This window comes from Acipenser ruthenus, unplaced genomic scaffold (assembly GCF_902713425.1).
Source record: "Acipenser ruthenus unplaced genomic scaffold, fAciRut3.2 maternal haplotype, whole genome shotgun sequence".
NCBI lineage: Eukaryota > Metazoa > Chordata > Actinopteri > Acipenseriformes > Acipenseridae > Acipenser > Acipenser ruthenus.
The window spans coordinates 28,999-43,277 of NW_026708607.1; the positions used below are offsets into that span (position 1 = coordinate 28,999).

Here is a 14,279-nt window from a genome sequence, read left to right on the forward strand (position 1 = left end):
ATAAGACACTGGCTTTCTAAGCCATGGATTGTGGTTTCGAGTCCCATCTGGGGTGTGATTTTGTTATAGGACGCTGTGTGGTCCAGTGGTTAAAGATAAAGGGCTTTTAACCAGGAGGTCCCCCGGTACAAATCCCACCTCAGCCACTGACTCATTGTGTGACCCTGAGCAAGTCACTTAACCTCCTTGTGCTCCGTTTTTCGGGTGAGATGTAAATGTAAGTGACTCTACAGCTGATGCATAGTTCACACACCCTAGTCTCTGTAAGTTGCCATGTGTATAATAAAAACGAACATAATTATGGTATGTTTTATTAGCATGAGATACTTTGTAGATCTTGTTATCTGCTAAGTCCGCTCACGCTAGCCAGAACGTGCTCGAGTGCTCTGGCAACAGCCATGAAGCAAGTCAATTTTTCAGTTCAATTAAATAACTACTTTGTTTTTGTGGATGGGGGTGTTTCTTGAAAAGATCAGTTAAATAGCTACGTATTTTGAAATAAAGATGTATTCATTATTATGAACGTTAACAAAAATTATATTTTATTTACATTTCCCACGTGTGCTTGCATTGTACAAATCTGACAGTTTCAACAAAGACATTTGACTTCGGTTCATTAGTTAGCCTATACTGCCATCTACAGCATTACTACGGGTTTCGTTTACTTCTTTTGGATATTTTCACAAATAATCGTGCGAGCATGTAGTCGTGGCCGAGTGGTTAAGGCGATGGACTAGAAATCCATTGGGGTTTCCCCGCGCAGGTTCGAATCCTGCCGACTACGTAAGCTTTGTTTTTAATTGATTGTATGTGCTCATTGTTAATACATGTTTAAAGCTCAGGAAGTCTGAAATATTACTGGTTGTACTTCATATCGCTTCGGTTCATTTTGTTAAAGAATGTTCATTTTGGCACCATTACAAATGCTGTGGTTTCTTTAAAGAAGAAAAGCCGTGGCCCGTACGGGGATCGAACCCGCGACCTTGGCGTTATTAGCACCACGCTCTAACCAACTGAGCTAACCGGCCACACACTCAAAACTTGATACTAGAACCCGAGGAAAATAAGTCCTGCGGACATTATGATTGTTCTACCAAGATGTTCTCATGTTAAACTGAACAATAACACATTCAAAGTATTGGAAAGGCATAATTAGAGGCCTCGTCATAATGAGGCAGTTTAACAGTGTGAAGGATGTGGTGAGGTGCAGGCTTGCGGTGACTTTCTCTCATTTAACGACCTTGTGATTTGAATACTAACAAGAAAAACAAATCAAATTACCAAGCATTCGATGGACGTTTTAAGAAATAAATAAACAAAAAGATTTGTCAGAAGTGGGATTCGAACCCACGCCTCCAGAGAGACTGCGACCTGAACGCAGCGCCTTAGACCGCTCGGCCATCCTGACTTACACCGACAACTTTGCACAACACTGCAGTACACTGCTGAACCTCCAATGTCTGACGCTACAGTAAATCACCTGGTGTGTGCGTGAACTTATTCTTTTTCTGTTTATATTAAGGAGGGCGACCTGTTTCGTCGCATTCTATATGGGATCACAAGGACACTCCTCTTACAGACAGAAAATATACGGCAAACAGAGCGATCGCTTCACGGTTAGAAACAAATCAGAACAGTCTGTTAGCAAATTAACTTCATGAAAAAAAACACACAGGCATTACATAAATGTTACAGATATGTTTCGTAGACACAAAAGTTGTAACATAATTGAGTACATTTGTAAACTATCCGCCAGTAACAGACATTATCTCACATTATCTCTAGTTTCAAACGCATTATCACAGGCGGCACAATTACGACATGGAAAAAATCCAGTATATTTGTCTAGTACACCTAGATCTCTCGAATATTAAAATGAGTCAGCCCTTAAAAAAACACTGTCCGTGTTCATTTCTATGTATATGACATTGCCTATACACAATACCTGTCATGTAAGCCTATTGGTATAAAACCGATCACAATTAATGTGATCCGTGTTTTCAGTCAGATTGATAGTTTTAATCAATCATCGAAAAAGCAGCAGTGCTTTGCAACTGTAGTTCGTCTTGCGTACCTTTTGGTAAGATACCCACTCAGAACGTGTCCGCTTCCTCCAGCCCCCTAAGGAACACTGGAGCGGTCATCAATAACAGGGAGCAGTTGGCCAAAAAAAAACAAACACTCGCTGTCTCCTTCACGCTAAAAAACGAACACTCTCACTCTTCCTCGTGGATAGCGAGTCCAAACACTTTAAAAACGCATTTCGCTAGCATTATATATAAAGTTTATTAAAAAAAAGTCTGAAATATTACTGGTTGTACTTCATATTGCTTCAGTTCATTTTGTTAAAGAATGTTCATTTTGGCACCATTACAAATGCTGTGGTTTCTTTAAAGAAGAAAAGCCGTGGCCCGTATGGGGATCGAACCCGCGACCTTGGCGTTATTAGCCAAGGAAACCCGAGGAAAATAAGTCCTGCGGACATTATGATTGTTCTACCAAGTTGTTCTCATGTTAAACTGAACAATAACACATTCAAAGTATTGGAAAGGCATAATTAGAGGCCTGGTCATAATGAGGCAGTTTAACAGTGTGAAGGATGTGGTGAGGTGCAGGCTTGCGGTGACTTTCATGTATTTCATGTCATTAGATGATCAAAGCCCCTTTGTGCCAGTGCGCATTCAGAGGAGACGCGCTGAGAAAATCCGTCATCTGTGTCACTCAGTACTGCCAGCTTTCCCTCGTTGGTGATATATTGGTCAGCATAGCTGCTTTCCAAGTAATTGACCCGAGACGATTCCCAGCCAGTACAACTGTGTTTATGCCCACGTTTCAAATAATAAACATTATAAAAACAAATCGCTTTGTTTTATGTTTTCTTTACTTTTAAGCTGAGAATCAAACACACTTCCGACAACTTCATAGCCCTGCTGACTACGAACAAATATTGAGTCGGCTGTTTCCCTTGACCCTGGTGATACCGAGTGTTTTCCTAGTATCAGCATCGGAATTAGCATGCGTTTGGCATGCTTGCTGTGCACTCTAGCATTGCATAACAAGCATACACTACGGCAGGAATTCGTGGCGCAACGGTAGCGCGTCTGACTCCAGATCAGAAGGTTGCGTGTTCCAATCACGTCGACGTCAAAGCCTTTGTTTCTATTCCACACCATTTAATTTTGTGATGTGTTTGCAAATACTAGTTTGGAAGAATTTAATGTACAGCAAGTAATAATTGATACCTTTAAGATGAACAGGCATTTAAGAATTAACAACGAAGACATAAAAAGGGACACAACACCAACAGAGTTCAAGCCCATCACCTTAACCACTTGGCCACGACTACTTGGTGCAACGTGCCAAGATCTATAAACACAGACCACATATATCACAGACCAAGAACAAATACACACACACTGTTTTAAATAAAACTGACGAAACCATAATCCCTGGTTAAGGAGGCCAGTGCCTTATCCTTTAGGTGACTTCCAGATGGATAGCAGTCAGCGAGACAATACACGACCAGAGGAATAAATTTGTTGATTTTACTATAAAGATTGTTTCAATGAAATCAACAGCTGATACCAAACTCTTGTCAGCACTCAATACCATTTTAATTTCTTTTTTAAATCGGACTAAAATAGCGTTCCTAACACGATTGTATTTTCTGTTGTAAACAGACTACTTGTTGAAGTCACTGAAAAATACTGTGTGTCCAAACATGTATTTAACTTGATTGTTTTAATATTCCAAATAACATATTACTTTGAAAAACATCTCCGTCGGCCACTGGATCGTGGTCTCAGGCTGGGATACGGACCATTGAGAACAGTATAAACGATCTATGACTGGAAGTAGCTTACATGAGAAATGCTCTCGTTTAAACATGCTAGGATGATCGACTTCGGCATTCTCCAACTGCTGTTTACATTTTCTAACAAGTTATGTGAACGAATACAAAGTTTGACCCTTTCCTTGTAAGTGGGGGTAAGCACAAGTTATTTTCAGATGTAATGTCTTTATTTAAGCACAATCAAGTCCTGCGTAGTGCAAATCACATTACTATATTTTTTATATTAGTCAAGTCCTATTGAAAGAGTTCTTAAATAGTTTCAACATTATCAATGATCAATTTGAAATTTGCTTATTGATTTAAACCAGTATGAGATGCACACTCAAAATGTGTCCCCTTCCTTCAACAACCCCCTGACTGAAGATTGGAGTGGTCATCACTAGCAGCCAGCAGGTGCCCGAAAACAACACTCATTGTCAGCTCGGTGCTGAGAAGTGGCAAGCTCTACTTCATTAATATGATACAATGACTGGGCAACAACGAGGTGTTACTTTAACAATACCAACTAACTTGAGACAGCCAAGACGTTGAAGTATACCTTAAGTCTGTCATGTGATGCAATAACAGGTTTTAGCATTTTTGCATTTTCTGCTTGGTCAAACAAGCTCAAGCCACAGCACACAGCGCTGATGCATCGGAACAGAGGTGGATTTTAAAGCGACTGAATCAACGAGCTGAGACTACTTTTTGAAGAAACTGAAAACATACCTCTCGTCGAAAAATGTGCTATTTAGTTAATTTATTTATTTATTGAATTTGCAAATGGCAGACTACATACATGGGAATAAATATAAAAGGCTTGAAGTTTGCTTGCATTGCATACATTTAATTGTGATTACAGACTTTTCTGCCGTGTTGCTTTCTTCTTAGATGTGGTCTCAGGTTCGGTTGAGCCGATTTGTCTCTGTGGCGCAATTGGTTAGCGCGTTCGGCTGTTAACCGAAAGGTTGGTGGTTCAAGCCCACCCAGGGACGATGTTTGTGCATTTCTTAATCACATTAGAAAATGGCACTCTGATTACGTTGTTATTTCTTCCAATTAAACAGAACAAAAAAACCGCTCTATTTTTCAGTTCAAAATAATACAAAACAAAAATAGTCTTGCTATTTGCCGAAACCCGGGATCGAACCAGGGACCTTTAGATCTTCAGTCTAACGCTCTCCCAACTGAGCTATTTCGGCTTGACAAGACTTGCGTTTTTTGTCACCCCAGTAAACCTGTGTATTATGAGAAACGATCAACAGCTCGGCAACACAATAGAATCCGATGCCTTTACAAATGCGTTTCGAAACACTTAAGTTTTCACCCAGATGCGGTTTTCAGCCGAAACGGGGGGATAAAACTGCCTATGATCAAAGTGGGCAGAAAAGTTGCATACTTTGCATACCGTATTGGGAGAAAAGAAAGCGGATCATCAAATTGATCAATGCTAATGTTAAAACAATTTAAGAACACTTTACATAGGCCTTGACTAATATAAAAATATAGTAATATGATTTGCATTACGCAGGACTAGATTGAGCTTAAATAAAGACATTACATCTGAAAATAAAACTGTGCCCTACCCCCACTTACAAGGAAAGTGTCCAACTTTGTATTCGTACTCATAACGTGTTATAACATGTACACAGCAATTGGAGAATGCCGATGTCGATCATCCTAGCATGTTAAACGAGGGCATTTCTGATGTAAGCTTCTTCCACTAATAGATCGTTTATACTGTTCTCAAAGGTCCGCATCCCAGCCTGAGACCTCGATCCAGTGGCCGACGGAGATGTTATTCAATTTAATATATTATTTTTAATATTAAAACAAGTTAAATACATGTTTGGACAAAATATTTTTCATTGACTTCAACGAGTAGTCTGTTTACAACCAAATGCAATCTGTGTTAGGAACGCTATTTTAGTCTGAATTAAAATGGAAATTAAAATGGTATTGCGTTCTGACAAGAGTTTGGTATCAGCTGTTGATTTCCTTGAAACAATCTTTTATAGTAAAATGAACACATTTATTCCTTTTAAGAATAAATAAAATTGAACTGTCAGAGGAGGATTTGAACCGACACCTCCACTTGGAGACCAGAACACAGAATTCTTTGGAAAGACAGAGTCCTTAAGTCTAGCGCTGTAGACCACTCGACCATCCTGACAAACTGCGTTCATTACAGCAGAAAACCGCATTATTTATTTCAGCACAGCCTAGGGTTGTCATATCAAGGCCCGATCGGGTTTATTACGCACATACCAACTGTTGCTCCATGAATGATGTAATGACAAGTGTTAAAACAGAAACGGTTTGAAGCCAACCCACAAAAGTAAGAGTATTTATTTCAATATCGTTATAACTATAAACGATGCACGCATTTTACAATAGCAATTGCTATATGACAACGACCAAAAAGTAATTTTGTTGCAATACTGTATACAGTGTGAACAGAATCAGATATTGCTCTGTTGCCTCGAAGAAACATCTACATTTTGTATTTAAAAAGGACGTCCAACTTGGGGCTCGATCCCAAAAGAGAGCGGAATGTTCATCAATGATCAAGAACAGCTAAAGTGAAATAGCATTCAAGTCCCGCTTCGCGCTCAGAAGAAAACACTGTAACTCCTCGTTATGGTTAGCGAGACCAGACACTAGAAACGCATTTCACTAGAAACAAACTATAGAAATGATCCCTGAAAGTATAGTCTTAACAAATATGTGGGTAAAACAAATTCCCTACTCCCGGCATGATGGTGTCTGATTCGGTTTCCTTTCTAGAATATTACTTGTTCATAGTAATGTTAATAATTGCCAATGCGTTTCAAACACAAAACTCACTTTCTGACAAGGTTCCATAGTGTAGTGGTTATCACGTCTGCTTTACACGCAGAAGGTCCTGGGTTCGATCCCCAGTGGAACCACTTCAGTTTGTTTTTACAATATGACTCCCTGGTCAAGACAAGGTAGTTCTGGGTTTGGCCGATCATTAGATTGCGGATGTAAGGTCTCCGGTCCCATCGTAGAAGCAAGATAGTTTATTCACAAAAAATACATACACTTTTATTTATGTTTCTTTTGTTGGTAAATTAACCCAATACATTATTGCATTCTGTCACGTCATTAGATGATCAAAGCCCCTTTGTGCCAGTGCGCATTCAGAGGAGACGCGCTGAGAAAATCCGTCATCTGTGTCACTCAGTACTGCCAGCTTTCCCTCGTTGGTGATATATTGGTCAGCATAGCTGCTTTCCAAGTAATTGACCCGAGACGATTCCCAGCCAGTACAACTGTGTTTATGCCCACGTTTCAAATAATAAACATTATAAAAACAAATCGCTTTGTTTTATGTTTTCTTTACTTTTAAGCTGAGAATCAAACACACTTCCGACAACTTCATAGCCCTGCAGACTACGAACAAATATTGAGTCGGCTGTTTCCCATGACCCTGGTGATACCGAGTGTTTTCCAAGTATCAGCATCGGACTTAGCATGCCTTTGGCATGCTTGCTGTGCACTCTAGCATTGCATAACAAGCATGCACTACGGCAGGAATTCGTGGCGCAACGGTAGCGCGTCTGACTCCAGATCAGAAGGTTGCGTGTTCAAATCACGTCGAGGTCAAAGCCTTCTTTGTTTCTATTCCACACCATTTAATTTTGTAATGTGTTTGCAAATACTAGTTTGGACGAATTTAATGTACAGCAAGTAATAATTGATACCTTTAAGCTGAACAGGCATTTAAGAATTAACAACGAAGACATAAAAAGGGACACAACGCCAACAGAGTTCAAGCCCATCACCTTAACCACTTGGCCACGACTACTTGGTGCAACGTGCCAAGATCTATAAACACAGACCACATATATCACAGACCAAGAACAAATACACACACACTGTTTTAAAATAAAACTGACGAAACCATAATCCCTGGTTTAGGAGGCCAGTGCCTTATCCTTTAGGTGACTTCCAGGTGGATAGCAGTCAGCGAGACAATACACGACCAGAGGAATAAATGTGTTCATTTTACTATAAAGATTGTTTCAATGAAATCAACAGCTGATACCAAACTCTTGTCAGCACTCAATACCATTTTAATTTATTTTTTAAATCGGACTAAAATAGCGTTCCTAACACAGATTGTATTTTTGTTGTAAACAGACTACTTGTTGAAGTCACTGGAAAATACTGTGTGTACAAACATGTAATTAACTTGATTGTTTTAATATTCCAAGTAACATATTACTTTGAAAATCATCTCCGTCGGCCACTGGATCGTGGTCTCAGGCTGGGATACGGACCATTGAGAACAGTATAAACGATCTATGACTGGAAGTAGCTTACATGAGAAATGCTCTCGTTAAACATGCTAGGATGATCGACTTCGGCATTCTCCAACTGCTGTTTACATTTTCTAACACGTTATGAGAACGAATACAAAGTTTGACCCTTTCCTTGTAAGTGGGGGTAAGCACAAGTTATTTTCAGATGTTATGTCTTTATTTAAGCACAATCAAGTCCTGCGTAGTGCAAATCACATTACTATATTTGTTATATTAGTCAAGTCCTATTGAAAGAGTTCTTAAATAGTTTCAACATTATCAATGATCAATTTGAAATTTGCTTATTGATTTAAACCAGTATGAGATGCACACTCAAAATGTGTCCCCTTCCTTCAACAACCCCCTGACTGAAGATTGGAGTGGTCATCACTAGCAGCCAGCAGGTGCCCGAAAACAACACTCATTGTCAGCTCGGTGCTGAGAAGTGGCAAGCTCTACTTCATTAATATGATACAATGACTGGGCAACAACGAGGTGTTACATTAACAATACCAACTAACTTGAGACAGCCAAGACGTTGAAGTATACCTTAAGTCTGTCATGTGATGCAATAACAGGTTTTAGCATTTTTGCATTTCCTGCTTCGTCAAACAAGCTCAAGCCACAGCACACAGCGCTGATGCATCGGAACAGAGGTGGATTTTAAAGCGACTGAATCAACGAGCTGAGACTACTTTTTGAAGAAACTGAAAACATACCTCTCGTCGAAAAATGTGCTATTTAGTTAATTTATTTATTTATTGAATTTGCAAATGGCAGACTACATACATGGGAATAAATATAAAAGGCTTGAAGTTTGCTTGCATTGGGTTGCATACATTTAATTGTGATTACAGACTTTTCTGCCGTGTTGCTTTCTTCTTAGATGTGGTCTCAGGTTCGGTTGAGCCGATTTGTCTGTGTGGCGCAATTGGTTAGCGCGTTCGGCTGTTAACCGAAAGGTTGGTGGTTCAAGCCCACCCAGGGACGATGTTTTTGCATTTCTTAATCACATTAGAAAATGGCACTCTGATACGTTTTTATTTCTTCCAATTAAACAGAACAAAAAAAACCGCTCTATTTTTCAGTTCAAAAATAATACAAAACAAAAAATAGACTTACTATTTGCCGAAAACCCGGGGATCGAAACCAGGGGACCTTTAGATCTTCAGTCTAACGCTCTCCCAACTGAGCTATTTTCGGCTTGACAAGACTTGCGTTTTTTTGTCACCCCAGTAAACCTGTGTATTATGAGAAACGATCAACAGCTCGGCAACACAATAGGAATCCGATGCCTTTACAAATGCGTTTCGAAACACTTAAGTTTTCACCCAGATGCGGTTTTCAGCCGAAAACGGGGGGATAAAAACTGCCTATGATCAAAGTGGGCAGAAAAGTTGCATACTTTGCATACCGTATTGGGAGAAAAAGAAAAGCGGATCATCAAATTGATCAATGCTAATGTTAAAAACAATTTAAGAAACACTTTTACATAGGCCTTGACTAATATAAAAAAATATAGTAATGTGATTTGCATTACGCAGGACTAGATTGAGCTTAAATAAAGACATTACATCTGAAAATAAATTGTGCTTACCCCCACTTACAAGGAAAGTGTCCAACTTTGTATTCGTACTCATAACGTGTTATAACATGTAAACAGCAATTGGAGAATGCCGAGGTCGATCATCCTAGCATGTTAAACGAGGGCATTTTCTGATGTAAGCTTCTTCCACTAATAGATCGTTTATACTGTTCTCAAAGGTCCGCATCCCAGCCTGAGACCTCGATCCAGTGGGCCGACGGAGATGTTATTCAATTTAATATTATTATTTTTTAATATTAAAACAAGTTAAATACATGTTTTGGACAAAATATTTTTTCATTGACTTCAACGAGTAGTCTGTTTACAACCAAATGCAATCTGTGTTAGGAACGCTATTTTAGTCTGAATTAAAATGGAAATTAAAATGGTATTGCGTTCTGACAAGAGTTTGGTATCAGCTGTTGATTTCCTTGAAACAATCTTTTATAGTAAAATGAACACATTTATTCCTTTTAAGAATAAATAAAATTGAACTGTCAGAGGAGGATTTGAACCGACACCTCCACTTGGGAGGACCAGAAACACAGAAATCTTTGGAAAGACAGAGTCCTTAAGTCTAGCGCTGTAGACCACTCGACCATCCTGACAAACTGCGTTTCATTACAGCAGAAAACCGCATTATTTATTTCAGCACAGCCCTAGGGTTTGTCATATCAAAGCCCGATCGGGTTTATTACGCACATACCAACTGTTGCTCCATGAATGATGTAATGACATGTGTTAAAACAGAAAACGGTTTGAAGCCAACCCACAAAAAGTAAGACTATTTATTTCAATATCGTTATAACTATAAACGATGCACGCATTTTACAATAGCAATTGCTATATGACAACGACCAAAAAAGTAATTTTTGTTGCAATACTGTATACAGTGTGAACAGAATCAGATATTGCTCTGTTGCCTCGAAGAAAACATCTACATTTTGTATTTAAAAAGGACGTCCCAACTTGGGGCTCGATCCCAAAAGAGAGCGGGAATGTTCATCAATGATCAAGAACAGCTACAGTGAAATAGCATTCAAGTCCCCGCTTCGCGCTCACAAGAAAAACACTGTAACTCCCTCGTTATGGTTAGCGAGACCAGACACTAGAAACGCATTTCACTAGAAACAAACTATAGAAATGATCCCTGAAAGTATAGTCTTAACAAATATGTGGGTAAAAACAACTTCCCTACTCCCGGCATGATGGTGTCTGATTCGGTTTCCTTTCTAGAATATTACTTGTTCATAGTAATGTTAATTAATTTGCCAATGCGTTTCAAACACAAAACTCACTTTCTGACAAGGTTCCATAGTGTAGTGGTTATCACGTCTGCTTTACACGCAGAAGGGTCCTTGGTTCGATCCCCAGTGGAACCACTTCAGTTTGTTTTTACAATATGACTCCCTGGTCAAGACAAGGTAGTTCTGGGTTTGGCCGATCATTAGATTGCGGATGTAAGGTCTCCGGTCCCATCGTAGAAGCAAGATAGTTTTATTCACAAAAAAATACATACACTTTTTATTTATGTTTTCTTTTTGTTGGTAAATTAACCCAATACATTATTGCATTCTGTCCACGTCATTAGATGATCAAAGCCCCTTTGTGCCAGTGCGCATTCAGAGGAGACGCGCTGAGAAAATCCGTCATCTGTGTCACTCAGTACTGCCAGCTTTCCCTCGTTGGTGATATATTGGTCAGCATAGCTGCTTTCCAAGTAATTGACCCGAGACGATTCCCAGCCAGTACAACTGTGTTTATGCCCACGTTTCAAATAATAAACATTATAAAAGCAAATCGCTTTGTTTTATGTTTTTCTTTACTTTTAAGCTGAGAATCAAAACACACTTCCGACAACTTCATAGCCCTGCTGACTACGAACAAATTATTGAGTCGGCTGTTTCCCATGACCCCTGGTGATACCGAGTGTTTTTCCAAGTATCAGCATCGGACTTAGCATGCCTTTGGCATGCTTGCTGTGCACTCTAGCATTGCATAACAAGCATGCACTACGGCAGGAATTCGTGGGCGCAACGGTAGAGCGTCCTGACTCCAGATCAGAAGGTTGCGTGTTCAAATCACGTCGAGGTCAAAGCCTTCTTTGTTTTCTATTCCACACCATTTTCATTTTGTAATGTGTTTTGCAAATACTAGTTTGGAAGAATTTAATGTACAGCAAGTAATAATTGATACCTTTAAGCTGAACAGGCATTTAAGAATTAACAACGAAGACATAAAAAGGGACACAACGCCAACAGAGTTCAAGCCCATCACCTTAACCACTTGGCCACGACTACTTGGTGCAACGTGCCAAGATCTATAAACACAGACCACATATATCACAGACCAAGAACAAATACACACACACTGTTTTAAATAAAACTGACGAAACCATAATCCCTGGTTTAGGAGGCCAGTGCCCTTATCCTTTAGGTGACTTCCAGGTGGATAGCAGTCAGCGAGACAATACACGACCAGAGGAATAAATGTGTTCATTTTACTATAAAGATTGTTTCAATGAAATCAACAGCTGATACCAAACTCTTGTCAGCACTCAATACCATTTTAATTTCTTTTTTAAATCGGACTAAAATAGCGTTCCTAACACAGATTGTATTTTTGTTGTAAACAGACTACTTGTTGAAGTCACTGGAAAATACTGTGTGTACAAAACATGTAATTAACTTGATTGTTTTTAATATTCCAAATAACATATTACTTTGAAAAAACATCTCCGTCGGCCACTGGATCGTGGTCTCAGGCTGGGATACGGGACCCATTGAGAACAGTATAAACGATCTATGACTGGAAGTAGCTTACATGAGAAATGCTCTCGTTAAACATGCTAGGATGATCGACTTCGGCATTCTCCAACTGCTGTTTACATTTTCTAACAAGTTTATGTGAACGAATACAAAGTTTGACCCTTTCCTTGTAAGTGGGGGTAAGCACAAGTTATTTTCAGATGTAATGTCTTTATTTAAGCACAATCAAGTCCTGCGTAGTGCAAATCACATTACTATATTTTTTATATTAGTCAAGTCCTATTGAAAGAGTTCTTAAATAGTTTCAACATTATCAATGATCAATTTGAAATTTGCTTATTGATTTAAACCAGTATGAGATGCACACTCAAAATGTGTCCCCTTCCTTCAACAACCCCCTGACTGAAGATTGGAGTGGTCATCACTAGCAGCCAGCAGGTGCCCGAAAAACAAACACTCATTGTCAGCTCGGTGCTGAGAAGTGGGCAAGCTCTACTTCATTAATATGATACAATGACTGGGCAACAACGAGGTGTTACTTTAACAATACCAACTAACTTGAGACAGCCAAGACGTTGAAGTATACCTTAAGTCTGTCATGTGATGCAATAACAGGTTTTAGCATTTTTTGCATTTTCTGCTTGGTCAAACAAGCTCAAGCCACAGCACACAGCGCTGATGCATCGGAACAGAGGTGGATTTTAAAGCGACTGAATCAACGAGCTGAGACTACTTTTTGAAGAAACTGAAAAACATACCTCTCGTCGAAAAATGTGCTATTTAGTTAATTTATTTATTTATTGAATTTGCAAATGGCAGACTACATACATGGGAATAAATATAAAAGGCTTGAAGTTTGCTTGCATTGCATACATTTAATTGTGATTACAGACTTTTCTGCCGTGTTGCTTTCTTCTTAGATGTGGTCTCAGGTTCGGTTGAGCCGATTTGTCTCTGTGGCGCAATTGGTTAGCGCGTTCGGCTGTTAACCGAAAGGTTGGTGGTTCAAGCCCACCCAGGGGACGATGTTTGTGCATTTCTTAATCACATTAGAAAAATGGCACTCTGATACGTTGTTATTTCTTCCAATTAAACAGAACAAAAAAAACCGCTCTATTTTTCAGTTCAAAATAATACAAAACAAAAATAGTCCTTGCTATTTGCCGAAACCCGGGATCGAACCAGGGACCTTTAGATCTTCAGTCTAACGCTCTCCCAACTGAGCTATTTCGGCTTGACAAGACTTGCGTTTTTTTGTCACCCCAGTAAACCTGTGTATTATGAGAAACGATCAACAGCTCGGCAACACAATAGAATCCGATGCCTTTACAAATGCGTTTCGAAACACTTAAGTTTTCACCCAGATGCGGTTTTCAGCCGAAACGGGGGGATAAAAACTGCCTATGATCAAAGTGGGCAGAAAAAGTTGCATACTTTGCATACCGTATTGGGAGAAAAGAAAGCGGATCATCAAATTGATCAATGCTAATGTTAAAACAATTTAAGAACACTTTACATAGGCCTTGACTAATAAAAAAATATAGTAATATGATTTGCATTACGCAGGACTAGATTGAGCTTAAATAAAGACATTACATCTGAAAATAAACTGTGCCTACCCCCACTTACAAGGAAAGTGTCCAACTTTGTATTCGTACTCATAACGTGTTATAACATGTAAACAGCAATTGGAGAATGCCGATGTCGATCATCCTAGCATGTTAAACGAGGGCATTTCTGATGTAAGCTTCTTCCACTAATAGATC

General features: G+C 39.2%; 14 non-coding genes across 14 annotated transcripts; 7 read left to right on the forward strand and 7 right to left on the reverse strand.

Annotated features, from left to right (window-relative positions):
* The first annotated feature begins 702 nt into the window (after window positions 1-702).
* trnas-aga (transfer RNA serine (anticodon AGA)) lies at window positions 703-784 on the forward strand. Its single transcript has one exon. It is a non-coding gene; the product is annotated as a tRNA-Ser (tRNA).
* A 170-nt stretch (window positions 785-954) lies between these two features.
* Window positions 955-1,028, reverse strand: trnai-aau (transfer RNA isoleucine (anticodon AAU)). The gene has a single exon. It is a non-coding gene; the product is annotated as a tRNA-Ile (tRNA).
* A 298-nt stretch (window positions 1,029-1,326) lies between these two features.
* Window positions 1,327-1,408, reverse strand: trnal-cag (transfer RNA leucine (anticodon CAG)). The gene has a single exon. It is a non-coding gene; the product is annotated as a tRNA-Leu (tRNA).
* Window positions 1,409-2,088: 680 nt separating this feature from the next.
* LOC131734626 (small nucleolar RNA U3) lies at window positions 2,089-2,303 on the reverse strand. The gene has a single exon (XR_009327061.1). It is a non-coding gene; the product is annotated as a small nucleolar RNA U3 (small nucleolar RNA).
* A 2,450-nt stretch (window positions 2,304-4,753) lies between these two features.
* trnan-guu (transfer RNA asparagine (anticodon GUU)) lies at window positions 4,754-4,827 on the forward strand. The gene has a single exon. It is a non-coding gene; the product is annotated as a tRNA-Asn (tRNA).
* Window positions 4,828-4,961: 134 nt separating this feature from the next.
* On the reverse strand, window positions 4,962-5,034 carry trnaf-gaa (transfer RNA phenylalanine (anticodon GAA)). The gene has a single exon. It is a non-coding gene; the product is annotated as a tRNA-Phe (tRNA).
* A 1,303-nt stretch (window positions 5,035-6,337) lies between these two features.
* LOC131734625 (small nucleolar RNA U3) lies at window positions 6,338-6,550 on the reverse strand. The gene has a single exon (XR_009327060.1). It is a non-coding gene; the product is annotated as a small nucleolar RNA U3 (small nucleolar RNA).
* A 139-nt stretch (window positions 6,551-6,689) lies between these two features.
* trnav-uac (transfer RNA valine (anticodon UAC)) lies at window positions 6,690-6,762 on the forward strand. The gene has a single exon. It is a non-coding gene; the product is annotated as a tRNA-Val (tRNA).
* A 628-nt stretch (window positions 6,763-7,390) lies between these two features.
* Window positions 7,391-7,462, forward strand: trnaw-cca (transfer RNA tryptophan (anticodon CCA)). Its single transcript has one exon. It is a non-coding gene; the product is annotated as a tRNA-Trp (tRNA).
* A 1,614-nt stretch (window positions 7,463-9,076) lies between these two features.
* trnan-guu (transfer RNA asparagine (anticodon GUU)) lies at window positions 9,077-9,150 on the forward strand. Its single transcript has one exon. It is a non-coding gene; the product is annotated as a tRNA-Asn (tRNA).
* A 1,543-nt stretch (window positions 9,151-10,693) lies between these two features.
* Window positions 10,694-10,911, reverse strand: LOC131734627 (small nucleolar RNA U3). The gene has a single exon (XR_009327062.1). It is a non-coding gene; the product is annotated as a small nucleolar RNA U3 (small nucleolar RNA).
* A 142-nt stretch (window positions 10,912-11,053) lies between these two features.
* trnav-uac (transfer RNA valine (anticodon UAC)) lies at window positions 11,054-11,127 on the forward strand. Its single transcript has one exon. It is a non-coding gene; the product is annotated as a tRNA-Val (tRNA).
* A 2,336-nt stretch (window positions 11,128-13,463) lies between these two features.
* trnan-guu (transfer RNA asparagine (anticodon GUU)) lies at window positions 13,464-13,538 on the forward strand. Its single transcript has one exon. It is a non-coding gene; the product is annotated as a tRNA-Asn (tRNA).
* Window positions 13,539-13,674: 136 nt separating this feature from the next.
* Window positions 13,675-13,747, reverse strand: trnaf-gaa (transfer RNA phenylalanine (anticodon GAA)). Its single transcript has one exon. It is a non-coding gene; the product is annotated as a tRNA-Phe (tRNA).
* Between the last annotated feature and the right edge of the window lie 532 nt (window positions 13,748-14,279).